General features: G+C 39.8%; 1 protein-coding gene across 5 annotated transcripts in view; it reads left to right on the top strand.

Annotated features, from left to right (window-relative positions):
• Positions 1-21,721, top strand: part of SULF1 (sulfatase 1) — a 175,323-nt gene that overhangs the window by 29,235 nt on the left and 124,367 nt on the right. For 3 of the 5 annotated variants that reach the window (XM_059166264.1, XM_059166260.1, XM_059166258.1), the window contains exon 2: positions 3,928-4,022. The exons of the other annotated variants lie outside the window; for them this stretch is intronic. The gene's annotated coding sequence lies outside the window, so the exon portion shown is untranslated. The remainder of the gene's footprint in view (positions 1-3,927; positions 4,023-21,721) is intronic. 5 annotated transcript variants of the gene reach the window in all.

The following is a 21,721-nucleotide window of genomic DNA, read 5'->3' as shown; positions in this document are numbered from 1 at the left end:
ATCTCTCTCCATGTGTATGTGTATACAGGGTAGAAAAATGCCTCCAACTCACAGTTTGAAAACATCAGTTACTGTTCCAGCATTTCGCTATGAATGGTGCTAGTGTTTTCCACTGAGGACTGTTATTTTAATGACATTTCTCTGCAGCAAAATCGGATGAGTTTACGAAGTTTGAGAGCCAGGAAATGCAGCTCAGTTTCTGAACAACTGAAAGCCATGAGAGTCAAGTTCAATCACCTACTGGCTTTATAGCATGGATTCGTAAGTGCTAAGTACAGAAGCCCTAGTACGAGAGAAGCCAAACCAAACTTTTAAAGTAGAGCTGTTAAACTATCAAACTCAGCTTCCCAGTATATTATCAGCAGGCGAAATTCTGGCGCATAGCTGCATTTATTTATGGGATGTTAATGTCAAATTAATAGGCGTAATTGCCAATGTTTTATAGAATTTTAGAGCAGAAAGGGATTTTGGATGTCTCCCAATCTTATCTGTGTTTTTTACAAACAGAGAAACTAAGTTTCATATGAGCGCTTGCTTTCTTGCTCTCTTTTTCTCTCCCCCACCCCCAACACGTGTTTGCGCAAGACATACCTGAGTCTTGGGCTGAGTCGTTGCTTACAGAAAATATCGTAAATCTGGCTTAAGAAAAAGAAAGGGCAAGATGACCCAGAGCCAGACCAGTGTGGCCCAGCTTCAGCGCCGTGTGGACCCACAGTTTATCCTTGATTCAGGAACCATTCAAGGTCTTATATTAGGTGTTTTTGGCCAAAATTTGAATAAACTCCAAAACAAATCCAGATCAAGAGGTGACTCAGATCCTGACGATGGAGGGATCCTCCATCAGTGCATCGTACTTACCGGCGACCACAGTGTGATTCGAGTGTGAGACGGAGACGAAGCCCCAGGTATAACCCTCACGCTTTAGCAATCCTAAAACCTGGTTGAGAGATGACCAGGAGAATAGGAGAAGGAGAAGGTGAAGGAGAGAGCCCTTCACCCATGTAGGCAGCAGTGACAACAGAGTGGACGGTATAACTGAATGCTACATTGCATGGCATGGATTTTTAAGTGATGGTGTGCTGGTGAGAGAAATGAAAATGAACATGGTCAGGAAATATCAGGATTTCAGCCAATCCCAGAGGGGTGCTAAGAATTTGAAAATAAGGGCAGATTTTTCTAGATAAAGAACAGAAGAAATGAAAGTGTAAAGAAAGTCTTACAGGGAGTGGGACCAATGGACCCTGGAGCCCCCAGTCTCTCCTTATATTACTATCTGCTAAAATGTTACCGAAATACATACCCTGAAAAAATGTGTTAATTATTTGAATTATATTTATATAACTATACATCTGCAATAGTAACATTGTATTTATAGCTTTGAAAATCCAAGAGAAATTGCTGATTAAATATGAGCAAAACCATAAACCAATAATACTCTCTTTAATGTTAATTTTCTTTGCCAGATGATGCCGGTTTGCTGAAACTAAAGAATGAATATTTTAACCGTGTTCATTCATGAAATTGTAAAAAAAAAAAAAAAGAGAGAGACATTTTAATAAAAAGTTTCTATTGCGCATTTATACTATGCCTATTTATAATGAATTGTTCAAAGAGGGGCACGTGAAGAACAGGATCCAGGCAGAACCTCTGTTGGGATCCGGGTTATGGAGCAGAGAGCCCTGCTGGCTTAGCCGTCCTATCACCTTGCTGTAATCTGGCCAATACGAGTTTATCGAGCACTGCCAGAAGCATTTGCCTCTTGTGGGCGCGTACTTAGCCAGGGATTCGGGCTGCCTGTGTTTTCCCTCTAATAGCCTACAGCAATTAAATTGTTACATTATTCTCCCACAGATTAACATTTTAATGATGACAAATCAGAGCCCTCATTTATAAAATTTATGAAAACTCTGCTCTCATTCCATGAAAATACCTTTTTTTTTAAAAGATTTTATTTATTTATTTGACCGAGAGAGATCACAAGTAGGCAGAGAGGAAGGCAGAGAGAGAGAGAGGAGGAAGCAGACTCCCTGCTGAGCAGAGAGCCCGATGCGGGACTCGATCCCAGGACCCTGAGATCATGACCTGAGCCGAAGGCAGCGGCTTAACCCACTGAGCCACCCAGGCGCCCTGAAAATACCTTTTGATTGCAAATTACCACTGCAAGGGCAGTGCTATCTTTGTTATAGGCTAGGAAAAATAAATAAATAAATAAAACCCAAGTAATAACGATGACCAGTGTTTATTGTGTGCTTTCCATGGGCCACAAATCCTTCTAAATTTTTTACATGGATGTTAGTGTGTCATCTTCACATCAACCCTATGGTCTTCAGTCCCCATTTTTCAGAGAACTCTGAGCCCCAGAGAAGTTCAGTAATTTGCTCAAGTTCACTAATGCTGTAGCCTGGAATTCAGGCATCAAATTCCAGGGTCTGCTACCCCCAGCAGTATATTCAGAATGGTCTGAGCGTTTTTTGGCCTTAGACTATGCCAACATGACCACAGCCAGAAACTTAGAGCTTTATGCTCCCATGTAAACATTCACTTCAGGAGATCACAATGTGTTCTGCGTCATTGTAAACATACACATGTTCCCAGGAACATGTTTAAAAAGTGGACATCTGTGTGGTGCTTGTAGTAATTTGTAATATTATCAGAGACATGGGAACAGAGAATGGAAAAGTTGTCCGAGAGCTAAGCACCTCCCAGGATAGGAAGCACAGGGGAGCAGCCAAAAGGAACTAGGTTGGGCGTGCCCGATGACAGAGGGTGGCGTAGATGGGTGGAGGAACTGAGCATCTGTCAGGAATGGAAAGAGACACATGATAAGGGTAGTGTGGGAGGAAGGGTCCTGCAGCGACAGGCCAGCCCCAGGGAAACCCGGCTCTGGCAGTCTTGCTATAAAAACGAAGTTTCCAGAACAGAGAAAAAGGACTTGGTGCGGCCCACCTTTAGCCTGAATCTGCAGGGCCAGTTCAGATCCGGAAGACATTCCAGGTCTATTGTATTGAGGGAAATAATCTATACTCACTACCTCTGAGAGTTCCCTCTGTGCGTACCTATAGACACTCGTTTTCACTAGTGAAGAGGTAAGGAGGCTCCAAATGCAATGTTCTAATATTTACATGGGCAAGAGAAGCACTTTTTAAAGGTCAAGGAAATTTGGGGTGTTAAAGTGTGTTATTGTTTTCTTATTCTTTTATACTTCTGATAGCTTATATTTCCTTGAAAGATATATATATATATATATATATATATATATATATATATATATATATAATATAGCTTCTATTTCCTCTTCTATACTATATACCATATGATATATACATGTTAAAATGTGCTATTTGTGGCAGCAAGTTTGCATCATCAGATGCTGTGTTAATCTGGGTGTTTCTTCTTATTCGAAGTATCTAAGTTGATTTTAGTTATTTATATTTTTCAACTGCCATAAATGCAGAGTAGAAACAAACTCAACCACTTGTAAAAGCTTACTTTGCTACTCATCAAATAATAGCTTACAGCAGCTTCAGGAGATTTTATGAATCAGCACGTTCTCCTTCCAAACTGGTCTCATAACCTGAAATTCTATTTCACTCCGCTTTTAAACTTGGAATGCTTAGTAAACTTTTAAAAAATTCTTTATTAGTTTTAGGAACTCCAGTCAAAGAATAATATGAAATGAATCTAGGAGAAAGTCTTTCCCTTGATGAAGAGAGAGACGAATGGAGCCTCCTATTAGAGCCCTGAATTACCCACCGTATTTCAAAGTCTCTCGCAAGTGATTGTAAGAAAAGCAGTGTGGATATAATTTGGAGACTATTATTCCTAATGATGTCCCCCTTTGAAGTTTGTGAAAGGGCGCCATCTGAGAGATGAGAGAAGCCACTGGTAAAATGCAACTGAGGGCACATTTGCTCTCCTCCGTTGTAGGTGCTGACGGCCACCCACCACCCTCTGAAGAAGGCGATATTGGCGGATGACATGCAGGTTCTCCAAGACAGAATAATTGCAGAAAATCTTCAAAGGTACTCGTATCAAACATTTAGCTCTTGCTTAATTAAACCAAGGTGCTAATTAAACCCCATGAGCACCCCATGTCATTTGAAGAGAGACTGTTCCATGGATGGGGAATTGTAAGAAACTGAGAACGGCACCTTCCTGTAGCCTTTTCATCCTTCCTGTCTGAGAGAGCTAAAAGGGTCCTTAACTGTGGTAAAGCCGTTGCATGAAATTAGTCTCCAGGAGTGGCAAAACAAACACCTGAGTAATGAGAATCTAAAGAATCAGGGGTGCCCAGCTGGCTCTGTGGTGGAGCCTGTGACTCTTGATCGTGGAGTTGTAGGTTTGAGCCCCACACTGGGTGTAAAGATTATAGGAAGGAAGGAAGGAAGGAAGGAAGGAAGGAAGGAAGGAAGGAAGAAAGAAAGAAAGAAAGAAAGACAAAGAATCAGGAATTTATTAACATGTTATGAGCTGTTTGGGAAGCTTAAGGGAATTAGAGCCACAATGGCAAGCCAACTCTACCCAGCCTATCCAGTCTCGGGCGAAAACTACAGATGTTACCAGTCCTGTTCATAGCTTTGCCTTCACAGTTTCTTGCCTTGGCTAAGTAAATATTAGTGCCAGGGTGTTGTGGCACCAGAAAGAGCTACAGAGACCCACCTAAGCAATATGACCTTAGTTGCAAAAACATTCTTAGGGGTGTTGATTCGCCCCTAAGTTTAGTTGTAAACTTAGGGGAGTTTATTGCCCCATGTGTCTCTTCCCAAAGGTCAACACTGAAATTTGTTCCCTTCTACCCCAACCAAATGAATGCGATGGAAACCATTGAATTCCAGTTGGTTTCAAATGGCAGCTCTTCAAAATCATTATCCTTCACTTGCTTTTCATTCTTAGCCTTGTGTTGGCCCAGGCTGTCTTGGAAAGAGTCCTTTAATCACCAAAAAGTTTACGAACCTCACACAAACAAACAAACAAACAAAAAATATGAAGTCTTCAACAGGTCTGGCCTGAATTTCAGATTTGTCTTTTGAGGATTGATTTATTCGGCTTCTCTTTCTAATAGTTAATGGAATTGAGCATTTTGTGTCCACACCACAAAGGGCAAGTTTAGCGGGGAAATATTTGGAAGTGGACAGAAGTCTGGGATTAGTTCCTTGACAGAAAATCGTGAGTGTTGCCAATTTTTTTCTGTAATTCTCAGTGCTTTGTGTGCAAATGATCTGGAGTCTCACCAGGAATGTATTAGAAGCTGGTTATCCACAAGATAAATCAAAAATAAGAGAAAATAAGTGAAAGTTTAGGTCTCCTTCCTTCAGAACTTCAAACAGGAGAGAAAATATTCTAAAACAGAAACTAAAAAAGGTATCTGTTTAGAAACAGCTCAATAAACAGTAGAATTATGACTTCTTAAGAATTCTTCATCTTCTTGAGTCAGTTCTCAATTTAATGGATAATTTTACTTTAAACATTATATCCTTTTCATTTTTCAGCATATTCTTATTATGTGAAGACAGAAATGTGTTTGATATTGGTTCAAGTTAGAATCACCTGCTCACATGTAACACACAAAACACTTACTTCTTAAAAATCTGTAGGCCCCCTCTGAGAGATGTCTCCAGTCTGCTTTTTCTGTCTTTGGACTGGAAAATTGAGATTCAAAGTCCCACCAAGTGCCAGCTTCAAACTCTCCACCCTTCCTCATCCATCATTTGAGCTGGATTAGATAGGCAGCTGAGTCACTTTTCACCACCACATCTGTGTTCACAGATCCACAGTCCTCCCATCTGGTAAATTTTGTAGAGAGAAATGAATCCTTTCTCTGTGTGCTCAGACAGTCAGGTTTATAAAATAAGGACTATTTTAATGAGCCTTAGAGCTTCAAAATGCTGCCTTGTGCAATTTTGATTGCGTCTCTGCTCCTGTCATCTGAATATAAAGCTCATTCATTTAATATTTTTCCAGCTTTAAAAACTGCTTACCTGCCGTTCACTGAACTTGGCATCACTTCCAAAATACATAACATGAGAAATAGAACCAGGAGATGTTATAAACAAAACTCAGAAGCTGCCTAAGCATCTCCTGACTGTCTGATTGCCAGAAGATTCTCTCTCAGTCCAAGGAAAGATAGATGGTATGCACAAACAATAAGACAACAAAAGGACAATTAAATTTCACAGCTTGGGGGAGATCGTGAGGGTTCTTGTCAAAAATGTTCACACCTGGGGAACAGACTGTTATTTTTTGTGGAGCCTGGTTTTCAGCTTGAAATACACCTGCCAAAATCTGAATGGCCACTATTGTATGTTCTGGACTCAAAAACTGCACTGTCAGACAAGGTTTGGGGCACACAGATGGGATAAGTTAGAACAGCGGCTATGTTGTTTGTAAGGAAATTAAGCCCTTTCCTAGCCCTCTTGATGCCTACATAGGATGGAAAATTTTATCATAAGCATGTCTTGGCTATGCCTCCCTGGCACTTGATTATTTTTTTATATTACCTTAATAATTTAAGTGATATTCAATACCTTAATTTAAATTTAAGAGGTTTTTTTTTTAATTGTCCATGGACTGTAATAGTAAACTACATCTTTTCAAGGGACCACCACCAGATTTAGACACTAAAAACTGTTCAAATGATCTTTGTCTTGGTATCCACCAAGCATTTAAACTTGCTGTGGAATATAAAGAGCTGAATTTGGGGGTGGTAAGAAGCCGACTCTTTTCCCTTGTGATCATTCTTGCCCTTAACATTTCTCATTGCACATCCTAGTGTCAGTTAAAATAATGCATGTGCTGTAAAACAATGTAACAGCAATCCAATATGTTTTTTTTTTTTTTTTTTTTGTGGCAAAGCACACACACACATAACTCCAGCCCCTAGAGTTTTTTGTATATGAATATATGCCCTGAGGAATCATAGAAAATTGCCACTATTTGAGTATTTTTGACCTACAAAAGTAGCAGTTTCATAAGGTACCACTTAATATCTTCTGTAATTGGAAACTCGGAGAATATACAATTTTATTCTGATTCTTTTCACTATTGTATCGAAACGATCTACATTTCCTGCAGTGTCTTCATAAGTTCATTAGTTTGAATTGGGGCATCATTCTCTATTACACGGATGTGGGGCTAACGTCTTCTCCTGCATCGTCCTTTCATCCCTCGGAAACGAAATACCTTTTCCCCTGTGAGTCATCATGCAAATCTAAGTGATAAAGCAAGAGCTAGTGTGCGTGTGGGTACCAACGTGCACACAGGCATACTCGCCGTTAAATGGAGCTGTTTAGACAATAGCTCCTCGACGCCAACAAATTTGTGCTGAAAGAAAACATCAACTTCAAGAGGGTGAGAAACACTGCACCCATCAGCCTGTGCCACCTTTCGCTAGCTTTTCTTATTTCCATCTGACTCAGTGAGACCTGTCCCAGCAGATGGTCCTCTCAGTACACTTTGGCTGCCAAGAGAATAGAGCTTTGTCTGATATGGCCAGGAAACAAAGTCCAGGGATATTAACCAACCAGAGGAAAACCCTTTGCTCTTGCCATAATGATACATTCAGGCAGGAAGTTAAGAGGAAAATAGCTTCTCCCTGGGGATGAGGAGTGCAGAGGGGGAGGGAGGGAAGCAGTTTAATTATGATGAGGGTGGGGGCGGGGAGATGAGGACAGTCACAAGTGGAGATCAAAAAAAAAAAAAAAAGAATGGGATGATGTCATTCTTTACTGGGACAGTCACTGAAATGAAATCAGGTCACACACAATGGTCTTGTTCTGTGCCTGCAACCATAAGTGTTATAAGAGATTACTTTGTGGCGATGCTTGTTAGGAAGTGTCTAAGGGTGCTGCTCACATTAAGACATCTTCAGGATGGATGAGAAAGGTAGAATCATCCCATCCAGTGCCGAAATGACCCGCATGGGTTACACAACATTTGTTTTAAGATCACTTAGCCACAGTTTAGGAGAGAAAAAGTCTGGATTCTTATAACAGTGAATTTTAAGAAGCAGAATGCAACTCTACAGCTTGGTTTCAGACCAGATGTTTTAAATTGATGCCCTTTCTCATAGGATAATTTTGAATGGCATTTTAAAGTTAAGGCGGAATATATTTCTCAGTATAAAATTGCATTTTCTGAAAAGAAATACTGCCTTGTTCTATGTTAGGGCATTTTTAGGCCTGATTAACTCTGCTTACATAGGAAGTATTTCATTTGTGTCAATGTTGAATCCCTAGAGCCACTGGTGGCAGATATATTCAAATTTAGGTTCCTTCTCTCAGTGATGTCCTAATTTAACCTCATTCATCTGCTTCAAGTTCACAAGAGGGCATCACAATTACCAGTGAAGGTTAGATTTTTTAAGAAGTCATCCCTGGAATAATTAGGCGATAGGGTCAAATCCTGATTTTAAGATTCTGTTGTAATTGTATTATAGGACTTAAAACAAATAAGTCATCTACCAAGGCTTTTTTTTTTTTTAGGACATCTTTGCTGTGCAGGTATTTATAATACTAGAACTAGAACACTGTAGGCTTTTTACATTCCTATCTGCAGGGTACAGAATTTACAAAATTTAGTGTTCAATGTTGGTAAATCACTGGTCTTGAGGTGCATGTGTATTTCCAGGGACAAAGTCCTTCTCTCTTTTGTAGACTTTACAAAAGTATACAAGCAAAATTAGATTACAGTAAGAATTCGTATTTGCTTTTTGATTTTACTTTCAAATTACTAGGGAATCTTGCGTGGTCATCACAGGTATAGGGGACGTGGGGATATATATATATATATAGAGAGAGAGAGAGAGAGAGAAATGTCCTTGAAAGTTGCTACGGACTGTGGCTATTACAGGGCAAAGAGGCATGTTTTGAAGGAATCCTTTTAGGGGACAGATTCTAACACAAATTTCAGTGGTTTCTGCTGCCTTTATTTTTAAATGAAAGGTGATGAGGCTATAGGAGCTTTGAGAGAGGATAATTATTTAAAAATAAAAAGTAACCAAAATATTTCCAAACAAGTGATCAGCATCATGAGAAACCCTCAGGTTCTCAAGACAGTGTTTAATTTTCTTTTCCGTTTATTTTCTAGCAGGCTTTAAAGAGATCTAAGTCCATTAACCAGAGCTATTTGATAATAGCCTGTAAAAGGCAGGTGTTACTTAAAGCAAATCCGTTCTTAACAAAGCAGGTAAATCAAGCATGACTTCTTACAATGGGACTCACCATAAAATTAATTTAAAAATTACTTAGTTTTATAGTTTTACCAAAAAACTGTGTTGAAATGTATTTATGTATTACATAAAGTAAGAATGTCCCAGCAGATTAAATCTATTCTCTAATATTCATAGGAGCCAAGACGCTTGGGTGGCTCAGTTGGTTAAGCATCTGCCTTCAGCTCAGATCATGATCCCAGGGTCCTGGAATCGAGTCCTGCATCAGGTTCCTTGCTCAGCCTGCTTCTCCTTCTGCCTGCTGCTCCCTCTGCTTGTACTCTCTCTCTCTTTCTCCCTATCTCTGACAAATAAATAACTAAAATCTTTAAAACAAATATTCATGGGAGGGCTAGCCAGATTAGCCAGACATGATGCTGCTCAGTAAAGCACAGTGGCCGCAGGGGAGGGACTAGCAACCATTCAGAGCTTTCAGTTTCCCGTGCTGTAAGGGATATTGATATACTGAGTATCTCTGATGATGATAAGTTTGCCAGAATATTGCTAGTCACAAAATTCTGCTGTTCAAAGAACATTGCGCTAAGAGTTGGTGCCAACTTTAGGCATCTTGTTGACTGTGTAACTTTCTACAAAATGAGAATATACTTGTCCCACTTCTGTCACTAGGCTGTTGTAAATGTAAGATAAAGACTGGGAAAGTATATCTAGGGGGAGCCACAGACGTATGGAGCCCTTCAAGCCCAATCCCGTGCTCCTGCTGTAATATTAAAAGGCTAAGGTATGGCACGGCAATCATCAATTCCCATTATACTGTTCTATTCCCAGCACCTTTCTTCTCTCTCATTATTCTTTTAGTTCTATGTCTCTGCCAGTAAACTAATCCCAATGTGTATTTTTGATGGTTGGCAATAATTCAAAAATGCTCTGCGAAGAAGGAAGGCTATAGAATCACTTGGATTCTAACTATGCATTCAGTGCATTTTTCAGAAAAGCTTCTGAATGAAATATCTTTACTGGCGGAGGCATTAAAAATAGGAGTGGGAAAAAAACAGCTTGTATTACATACACTTGTAGTTGTTGGAATTCAACTAAGGATTGACTCCAGATAATCTTTATGATCAGGGGGAAAAAGATGTGTAAGATTAACTTCCCAGGGATGGGTGCTAGTGCTTTTCATATCTTGCTGATTGGCTCCTGTCAAGGACTAAAGTGGATCTAGAAATTGCCATCATCTGCATCCCCTCAAAGAGAGGCCAGAGACAAAAAGTGACATCCCTCTGCTCTCTGTCACAAGACTGCCTTTCTCTTAGGGAAATACTTCATTTTCTGGTTGCTTTTTCCACCAGGAGTTTCTTTTATTTTTATTATTTTTTTAAGATTTTATTTGTTTATTTGACACACACACACACAGAACACAAGCAGGGAACTGGCAGGCCGAGGGAGAGGGAGAAGCAGTGAGCAGGGAGCCTGACAGGGGACTCGACCCCAGGACCATGGGATCATGACATAAGCCGAAGACAGACGTTTAGCTGACTGAGCCACCCAGGCACCCCAGGAATTTCTTTTAAATGGCTGATACAATATCAACTTAGTATTCTGCACGTACTGAAATGTCCCTTCTGAGTGCAGGGACAGGAATGTAATTTACGTTTCACATTTGGAAGTCCATCTTAGTGTGAAGAACTTTCTCTCTGGTTGTAGAAATATTAAGATGGAGTTTGTATGGCAGGACTTGGGTATATGTGTATGAGGCATTGTTCCAGTGACAACCAACTACTAAACACAACAGATGATGATTCTATCAAAACGTTTTTTTTTTTTTTTTTCCCCTCTCGGACTCATGTAGGCAGTAAGAACGTGCATATACCCGAATAACTAGGCTGAGATATTGGCCTTCATGGATGTCTGAAAACATACACAATTGTGTGTTGAAGGAATGTAAAAAGAGCCTTTCCTACCTTGGAGAGCCTTGGGGAATTCAAGAGTTATCACCAGTCAAGGTGATCCTTTCCCTCTCAGTTTCTAATTTATAGTGATACATGGAAGAAGTAGACCATACTGGTTAGGAGCACAGATTTGGGAGACAGACTGCCTGGGTTTGAATGATTTGTCATATCTTGGTTAACTGTGTAACTTCATTTCTTTGTGTCTTAATGTCCTCATCTGAAATATGGGGGTCAGTAATAATACTTTGTCTTGCTGTTCAGAGGATTAGATGTTTCCTTATGTATAAAGGGCTCAGGACAATGCCTAGCACTTAATATAGTGCTTTATGCATGTTAAGAATTATTATTATTTGTGGCAATGCTAAAAATCTAGAAAAGGACTGGGTAGACAATAAGTTTCCATGACATTCATTTGCCCGTAATTCCACACACTTACATACACACACACACTTACACTACAGAGAGAGCAGTCACCAGCCCCAGCACTGGCCTTGTGGGAACTGGTGTCAGACAGGAGTAGGGCGAGGGCCTCACAAATAATAGCAATCATAACACCTTCTGTGTACACACTTGTGATGTACATCTGTGCACTTCCAACAGTTGTGGAAACTCAAATAACGTGATATTGTAGTACTTTGGAAGTATATTATCAATATAGTGATAAAATCAGCTTTTAACTTCCCAATTTCTCTTCAGATCTGCTGAGACCTGGGTTCAGTTTTTTCCCTCATCCAGCTGTGATTTAGCAGATCCTAACCAATAAAATCTGATGGTCACTAAAAGACAAAGATCCTCCTTGTAGAGACCCGGGTGATTCAGCAGATCCAGATTCTATCTGACCCCAAAGAGCTGGATATTTATTCGGTAGTCTATATTCTGAGACCCACAGAAGTGTAAAATGGGTTTGTCTCAGGGAAAGTTTTTTTTAATCCTTTGGTGATAAATAACATACACTTGATGGAGTTTGTTTGGGTTTTTATTGTTGTTGTTTGCTTTTTGTTTTTTTGATTTTACAGCTCTCAGTTTAAATGTCTTAAACTGAGATGTTTAAATGTTTAATGTTTAAATGTTTTAAATGTTTAAAGATGTTTAAATGTTTTAAAGAGTTTTACAACTCTTCAGTTTAAATGAAATTATTTCAGAGCTCCAGGCTGACAGCTGTGAGGCACCTGTTTTTCTAATTGTACCATTATTAGGATGCCCTTGTTGAAAGGAGAGGAAAAAATGTCTATGTCCTCAGAGAATGATAAAAGAGGTCTCTTGAAGAGAGCGCTCCTAAGTATTTTGGCAATTTTTCACCCAGTAGAGTGCACTAATTCTGCCTATATTTAATACTTCTGAAAATGACATTTCATATATAAAATTCAAAACTCGACGCATCCAGTGTTGCCACAGGATCTTAAAATAGAAACTTGGGGTTTGATTTTCCATTCCTTTTCTTTATGGTTAGGTATGTAGTTGTGCCCAGAGCTGGCACGTCCCTACTGCACCAGAAAAACTATAGAAAAAGTGAGTGTTGTTCGCTCCATCGTCCCCCTCAGAACCCTCGTCATGGTACGGTATTTACTGATCAACAGAGCCATGGCCATTCCACGCTGTGAAGAATCAAACGCAAACCTTTCAGGCCATCCAAGGACCGCCAGTATGATAGATGATACAGTGAAAAGAGAGTAAAGATTTTCCACCATTTACTAGCTGTGGAATCGGGCAAGGTGCATGGCCTTTTGGTAAAATATAGGTAAGAGCATTTACCTCATAATATTGCTGTGAGGGGTTCAGAGAGAAGGCATGTGCAAAGCAGAGGCGAGCCGATAGCATGCATCCAGGAACATTCATCTCTCTCCTCAACTTGTCTTAGCACAGAACTTTCCTCCTCCTCTTCCTTCCCTCTCATGCTGTGGCCCTACCTAACTTCCCAGCCTGTCCCTGCGAAGATCCCTATGTCCCCAACACGCCTAGCCAGACTGCTCGTGCTCCCTTACACACCCTTCCTGGGTAGAGCTCTGGAAAGTCCTAGAGCCAGAATATTCCTTTACCACTTTTCAGCAAAAGCTAAATGCCATAATCCATTACAATAGTCCTTGATTTCCTCACAGCCGGAATTTGATTATTTCTTCTTTTGCAACCCCCGTGGTCTTTATACTTTAATTATGGTTCACATTTATTTAAGTCTTGTTTGTACCACACTGTCATTTACATTCCTGTGTTTCACGTTAGGCCGTGTGCTTTTTGAGATGAGTATCGTCCTTTCATTTCTTACTACGTTTGGCACAGTACTTTGCGAGTAGTTAAGTGCACAAAAAATGCTTGTTTTTAATTTAAAAAACAAAGTTGCAACTTCTGGTTTAAAAATATTGAACTTTGAAAAATAAATAAGATAAAATAAAATAAAAATAAAAATATTGAACTTTGCGAACTGACAGAAAGAGACATCCATGCTTCAGAGGTCCTTAGTGGCAAATTTTATTTTATTTTATTTTATCTTATTTTATTTTTAAAGATCTCCTTTGTTTATTTGAGAAAGAGAGCAGGAGCAGGGGGACAGGCAGGGGGAGAAGCAGGCTCCCTGCTGAGCATGAAATTCCGAAGCAGGGCTCAACCCGAAGCAGGGCTCCATCTCAGGTCCCAACTCAGGGCTCTATCCTGGGACTCCGGGATCATGACCTGACCGACAGAGCCACCCAGGCACTCCCCAGTGACAAATTTTAAAACTCACGTAATCTTTCTTCTCTCTGCCTAAGTATTTGAATGTTTAAAAGCGCTATTGCACAAAAAGACCTAGAATTAGGTCCTCCTTGGTAGGAGGAGCCCATGGCCTGGCATCTGGCTTGTAGAGTTGGCTGAGAGATACCCAGTGCCTACAGAGCTGTTAGAAAAGACAAGGATCCTATGGAATAAGGAATGAATGATCTCCAAAGCTCTTCGTTAGATATCAATGTCTCTTAAAAGTAGCTTGTTACAAGAGATCGCTCTGCAAGACCATAATGCTCTGGACACGGGAGCTGCAGAGACAACAACAAGCCTTGTGGTGTGACCATTCAGGACCAAGAAATAGCAGGACGGAGGCAGCAGGAAAGCCCCCTTGGTGGCTGGGGGACTTGGACCCAAGGGCCTTAAGGTGAGGTGATTCGGTACGAACAAAGCCCTTGTGAGACGCATGAGACAAAAAGCAGGGCCACCACACCTCAGGGCATTCTGCCATCCCCAGTGGCTGGACCAGAGGACAGCCTACCCATGTGCTTGGTGTGGGCAGGGCTTCCTGGCCGACTTTCAGTATGTCAGCCAGAGGCACAAAAAGAGACGGAAAGGATTCCAACAGACACTAACATCTGAAAGATGAGTGGGAACACATGCCCCTAGTAAGTTTTCTAGGAAGGGGGTCGAGACTATATTTTTGTTGTTGTCTATAAAGATAATAAGAGGGTGGTGGTATAAGGGAAAGTTACAGGAACTGAGCTTTGTCCCAGCTGTATATTTAAGTGGCTGTGTGATCTTGGGCAAGTTACTTAACCCATCTGGCCCTCCATTGTCTTATCTATAATATAAGTTCATTCACTTCCAGCTCGAAGATCGCACAACCAGATGCTACCAGTTATGCCTACTATGTCCTGCCAAGAATCACATCACTCCTCAGATGAGGATTATAGTTCTCACCTGAGTTTGGTCAGAAAAAAGATGCAATGAGAATAACGAATGAAAACATAAGTGATTTTCATTTTATTTTCCCTGACTCAAACTGACTCAAGATTTTCTCAACAACTGAGATGAAACGTTTTTCTTGAAATAGATATTTATAAATATGGGCAGATTCCTAGTTACAAATGGATAATGTTAAAAAAGATCATTTATAAACTAGTCTACCAGTGGTTCAATCTATATTATCTAGTAATAATATTATTGATGTTATTATATTTTTACAGGTCCATTAAGGGTCAGATACACTTAGTGGGCCTGCTTAGAAATCTAAGCTTGACGTTTAAAGTTTTGGTGGGAGGGGCACCTGGGTAGCTCAGTAGGTTAAGCATCTGCCTTCCGCTCAGGTCATGATCCCAGGGTCCTGGGATGGAGCACCACGTTGGGCTCTCTGCTCAGTGAGGAGCCTGCTTCTTCCTCTACCTGCTGCTCCCCCTACTTTCTCTCTCCCTCTCTCTGTCAAATAAATAAAATCTTTTAAAAAAATATAACATTTTGGTGGGAAACAAGGCACTTGATGTAACAGTCTGTAAAGCCAAAAACCAATCTTCTCGTCTATGCTTCTCACCCCTCACCTACTTCCCCAGCCCTTGTAAGAAAACTTGGGGTTCCTCCTTCGTCCTAAGCCAATGCTGATGATCTAGTCAGCTCTGAAATTCCAATAAGAAATAAATTGCGGAAACAGAAAGTAGGGGTTTTAGGAGAGATGAAAAGAATTTCGGTTGGGAAAGGAAGTGGGGGTTTACCCCAAGGCACTAAAAAGGCAGGGGAGAGATGGGGCAAAATGAACATAAATTTCATTGGACCCAAGGGCCTTAAATAGTAAGTATGGGGTAACTTAATTGTAAAACATGAATGAAAAGTAAGAGAAAACGTGTCTCGTGTATAAGAAACCAGTGGACAACAAGGAAGGAATAAAAAAGAGTTTCTGTTTCCTCGTTCTGAATTGTCATCATCGGCTTCTGCCTCCTTCTACTCCTCACCACAGATCCCGGTCATCTTGTGATTTTTTTTTTTTCTTTTCTTTCTATGACCAGTATTTCTCCCTGTTAGGAGTCACGTTTTCTGTTTTTTGTTTTTTGTTTTTTTGTTTTTTGGTTTTTTTTTTCACATATCCAGTAATAATTGACTGGCCACTGGATATTGTGAATATTATGTGCCTCCATGGTAAAACCCTACTTGCTTTCCAAGCCAAATTCTCGACACTCCCTCAGTAAGACAGGAAGCTGGGAGTGGGAGGGTGTTGACGATGGCTCCAAGTGGATGTGCAGAAAGAAGGAGAAATTAATGCACACACTGATCAAGGAAAGTGACGTACTTTATTTCAATTTGTCATAGGCTTACATTTGTGTGTGTTCTGGTATAGCAGTCATCGTATTGTATTCATTGGTGCTTGCAGTTGGTTGAGCTTTTTGGAATCTGAGGGCTTACATTTTTTAAGCACTTTTGGAATTTTTTTTCAGTCATTATTTCTTCACATATTTTCCCATTACCACGCTCCCTCCTAGGACTCCAATTACATGCATGTTAGACTACTTGATATTAAAATCGTTCCACAGGCCCCAGGGAGTACATTCACTTTTGAAAAGCCTTTCCTTTCAGATATTGTACTTTTCAGCTCTAGAAATTCCAGTGGGTTCTTTTTAATAGTTTCCATGTAGCTCGTCATTATGTTCACGTTTTCCTTCAAATCCTGGAGCATACTTGGAATAGCTGTTTAAATTCCTCATCTGCTCATTCATTCATCTCTGTCATTTCTGAGTCTCTGTCTCTCTTTTTCATTAAAGTATAATTAACATAAAATTATATTAGTTTTGGGTGTATAATATAATGATCGTATATTTGTATATGTTTTAAAATGATCACCATAGTAAGTCCAGTTAACATCCGTCACCAATCTATTTTTTTTCTTGTGATTTCTTTTCTCTTTCTTTCTACAACCAGTGCTTCTCCCTGTTAGGAATCATGTTTTCTGGTTTTTCATATACCCAGTAATAATTGACTAGCCGCTGGATATTGTGAATATTACGTTGTTTAATGCCCGATTTGGGTGTCTTCTTTTAAAGACCACTGGATTTTGTTCAGGCAAGACAATTAACTTAGTTGAGGATCAGCCAGGAATCCTTTAAAGTTTGTTTGTAAGTTGCTTTAGGTCAGATCTAGGGTGATCTACACTCTAGGGCTAGTGAGCCCTACTCTTAGGTCTTGAGCTTTCTCAGGTCTCTTCTGGGTGCCCCATGTGTGTTCAGTGAGTTCTTCCCACCATGGCTGGTCTGAATTTAAGTATTCCATCCATATGTAGTATAAGTTGTTAATCTTACAGCTCCCCAGTAATTATTTTACTTGGTGGTTCTCCTTTGCCCAACTTTGTGGATTCTCACCCCACACATCCGTAGCTTAGTACTCAATCAACCACTCAAGAGAACCCATACAGATTTCTAGAGCTGTTGCTCTTTGCTCCTCCCTCCTCTCCTATTCTATCCCACAAATTCCACTTCCCTCCCCAAATTGCACTCTCTCGTCAGCTCTGCTTGGGTATCCCTCTTGGTGCCACTTCCAGAAAGTGTCTAGTGTGACATACCTCCCTTAAGTTCCCTCTCTCAGGGATCACAGCTTATTGTCCAGCGTCTGAGGTAGTTGCTCCATATACACTGTCCAGTTTTCCAACTATTTATAGCAAGAGGACTAGTCTAATACCAGTTACTCCATCTTGAAGAGAAATAGGAGACCCACCACATTTGTAGTCAAACCTTGTTTCTTTTTCTTTTCTCTCCACTAATCACTAAGACCTTTCAAGGCAGTGACAAGATCTCATTCATCTCTGTATTCCTAATGCCTAACATAGAGTTTAGCACATAGCAGGCATAATAAATATTGTTGAATGAAAGAATGAATGACGACGATTGTTACACTGATCCACAATATTTAAGGTATCTGTATTCAGTTGAGACATTGATGTAAATATCTAACCACTTTTTTAATATGTGCCTTTTTAAGCAATAGAGAAAAATTTATTCAACAGCTGAATTCACATTAGCTAGAGATCAATGCTAGGGTAGACAAATTCTATGTTAATCTTACTTAACATTCCTAATAGCTGTAACATGCCAGTGTCCAGAAACAGAGATCACATGTTTTCAAGTATCTACAGAACAGTAAGGACAAATTATAGTAGAATCAAAAGTAATAGTGGCTGTTTTTAACATTTTTAACAGTCTATGAAGTTGGCAAATAAAATATTTACCTTCAGGGATTTCTACCTATAAGCATATGCCAGGATTATAGATGTCCAGACTGTAGTTTCATTAACCTTCATCTTTTGAGGGACTGTGATGGCTTTTTATTTAAATAACAAAATGCATTGAGTTGGTCTTTCAAAAGTCTATCTAGCTTTCTATGATCAAAAAGTTGACTTTTAAACTGAGAATGACAGTCAAACTTTTGTAAACTACACAAATTGAGTGGGAAAGGAGTTCTGCATTTTCATGTTAAAAGTTTCTCTCTGCAATCTTAATACAGTATCTGTACAAATTTCATAGAAGAAACATCTATATTTGGAGGATTGTAAGACTTATGGAAATACCTTTAAAATCTCTGATACTTAAAAGTCTCTGGATATGGGTACATTTCCTATAATTAGAATATCTCTACCTAATTGTTTAAAGGGTTCCTAAAATTCAGATATTTTCTTGTCCTACACACACGTGCTCAGACACACACACACACTCAAACCACACGCCTGATAAATTATTCCTTCTCCATAGGTCAAATTGGGGTTCACACAATACTGTCATTATTAAAAGCATGGTCTTTTAATACTCACTCTCATTTGATCCACAGGGTTCTTAAAGTTTCCTTTTGTTTCTTTTGACTCTATTTCTGGTTTCCTTCAATGGGAGGCAGCAGTTCTTTAAGTTAAGAGACTGAGCTGTGAATGAGATGTCAGCTCCTTTGGCTCATTCTCCCAGGTACCTTTGGCAAGTCACCTCTTCATCTTTGCTCTTTGATGACACACCCTACCAGACAGAAAGAATAATTCGATCTCCACATGAGTGTGAAGGACCCCTAAAATTCTAATATAGGTTAACAAAACAACAACAAAAAATTTTTATAATTTCAAAATCATGATTGTACTTGTTTAAAGCCTGACTGAGATGACCTTTGAGAGCAATGATTTGAGTTTGTGGTTCCAGAACTATTCAAAACTACAGGTTTTATTTCACTTTGTTTTTCTCCAATGCTTACTCCCTCTGTTTCTATTTCCCAGTCAAGAATTTAAAGTAAACCTCGGCCAAAGCCTCAGGTTCCACCTGGTTTGGGGTTGAAACCACATGAAGCGACTGAATTTTGCCTAGTTTCCATTTGAAAAGATATATCAGCTTGGGTTCTCTTTCAGTGTGAGCCCTGTTTACATAAATTTTGGCCAAGCTTTAGATGAACCTGCCCTGAATTGTGATTTTATATCAGACCCTAAAATGAGGCCACTTACCGAGTTCCGTCTTTTAAAAAGCTTATATGTAATGTCCCCAGAGGGTGCGTAATAGTTAACTAGTGGCTGAGGTGCAGCAGCACCCTGTTTTTTTTTTTTTTTTTTTTTTTTTTTAGTTATTTTGCTCTTTTAATGAAAATTACAGGTTTCTGAAGAAATAGAGAAAATGTCATCTAGAGAGAGGGCTTTACAGATTAAAATATTAAATCTGGAAACTGAGCTTAGAAAGAAAAATGAAGAACAAAATCAACTTGTTTGCAAAATGAACAGTGTAAGTATTAGTATGGCTTAATGTATTTGTTATTCTTAATATTACCACCTTGTTTTAGTATAATGTGGGGGAGAATTTCTCAGCGACTTGGAACTCCTCCTAATTGAGAAACCAAACAGACCTAGTAATAGAGGCTCTAGTGTCAGGAATAACATTTTGGGAAAATTTCTTTTGAAGTTTAACAAAAAGGTTTCCAAGTACATAGCTCAGAGACACCAGGTTAATTCACCTTTTCTTTGTTCCATCCTTTATCTTCTGCTTTCATTAATTCAACAAATCCTCATTGAGCACCTGTCAACATGATGACCAAGCCCTGTTCTAGGTATTCAAGATGTATTTGTGCATAAAATATTTACAGATCCTGACTTTTGTGGTTCTTACATTCTAGTAGCAGAAGACAGAAAATAAAACTAAATATACCATATGAGTCAAATATATATAGTACATTCGAAAATGATATGTTCTATGAATAAGACAAAGTAAAGCAGAATTAGAAAATGGGGTGGGTTGCCGTGTTGAAGAGATTTCTCAAGGAAATCACAGAGATGGTAAGATTTGAACAAAGACTTGAAAGCAGTGAGGAAAGAGTGACCCAGGTCTCTTGAGGAAGAGCTTTCCAGAAAGAGAGAACTTTTAGAGCAGAAGCCCCAAGATACCTACATATTAGAGGAACCATAGTGACACCATTTTGACAAATATGAAGTGAGCAAACACAACAGTGTTAGAAAATTAAGTCAAACAAGTAACAGTAGGCGAGCACATGACCTGTAGGCCATAAGAAGGACTTTGTCTATTTCTCCAGATGAAAAGGAAGCCATCACAGGGTTTCGTACAAAGGAGGAAATTCTGATTTATATTGGCAAAGGCTCTCTCTATGGTATCGTGGAGAGCAGACTGTAGATAGGCAAAGGTAAGAAAAGAAGCGTTATTACAAGGCCGCTGAAAGACATACGCATGGCAAAAACAGTGGAAGTAGCAAAAAGTGATCAGATGCTAATTTGGAAGATAGAGCCAATGGTATTGCCTCACTGATTGTAAGTGTATGGGGGCTGAGGGAGAAAAGAACCAAAGATGCTTTGAATGTTTTGGCCTAAGCAACTGGAAGGATAGAGTCACCATCAGTTGAGCTTGGAAAGGTTGCAGTAGGAAGTAATTCTAGGAAGGAAGATCAAGAGTTCACTTTTGGGAAGCAAGTTTGAGATGTCTTTTAGACCTCCAAGGAGAGGAGTTATCATTGCATTGGCAGTTGGATTTATTTGCAGACTGTGTAGAGATTTGCATTTGAAGTCATAAGTATGATATCAACAAGGATGTGAGTATACACAGAGAAAAGAAGTGAAGACTAGCCTCTTGGTCACTTCGATATTAAGAGGTCAAAGAGAAGAGGCAAAGTCAACACAAGACACTGAGAAGGAACCCAGCAAAGTAGGTGGAATCTGAGGGGGTGGAGATCCTGGTCCCCTGGAAGCTAAATGAAAACAGTGTTTCAGGAAGGAAAGAATGAACAACTACACCTGGAAGGTCCAGTGTGATAAGGATTGAGAACAGACCATTGAATTTATCTCCTTAGAAGTTACTGGTTTTGTGCATAAGAGCAACTTTGGTGAAATAGGGGGAAGGAAAGCAGATCGAAGAGAGAATGAAGGAGAGAGACTCAGATAGCAATATAGCAACTCTTCCAAGGAGCCTGTTGCCAGGGGAGCAGAGAAAAGGGGTGGTAGCTGGTGAGAGAAGTAAGGTCATGAATGTTTTTTACAAGATGGAAGAAATGACAGCATGTTTACACCCTGGTGGGAATGATGTAACTGCAGGAGGAAAAATGATCTGAGCAAGACAGGGGAGCATTGCTGGAGCTCTGATTTTTTGAATAGGTGAGAAGAAATAGAACCTAGTACAGAGGTGGAAGAATTGGCTCTATACTGAAAGAATGTGGCAAATTCATCGGCTCAAGTAGATGAGAAGGCAGAACATAGGGGAGCAGATGCTGGTGGGTGAGCAGACAGAGGTTGATGGGGGAACCCTGTGGAAGATCTCTTCCAATTGCTCTTGTGTCTTCAGTGAAGGATGAACCGAGGTCATTGGCTCAGAACGAGGGTGAAGAAGAAGTGCTGAGGGTGTGAGCAGGGAGGAAAGGATGAGAAACAGACATCTCAGGG

Source organism: Mustela lutreola, chromosome 3, assembly GCF_030435805.1.
Source record: "Mustela lutreola isolate mMusLut2 chromosome 3, mMusLut2.pri, whole genome shotgun sequence".
Taxonomy (NCBI): Eukaryota; Metazoa; Chordata; class Mammalia; order Carnivora; family Mustelidae; genus Mustela; species Mustela lutreola.
The sequence above is the reverse complement of the archived record's forward strand: the minus strand, read 5'-3'. Positions and strand labels throughout refer to the sequence as shown.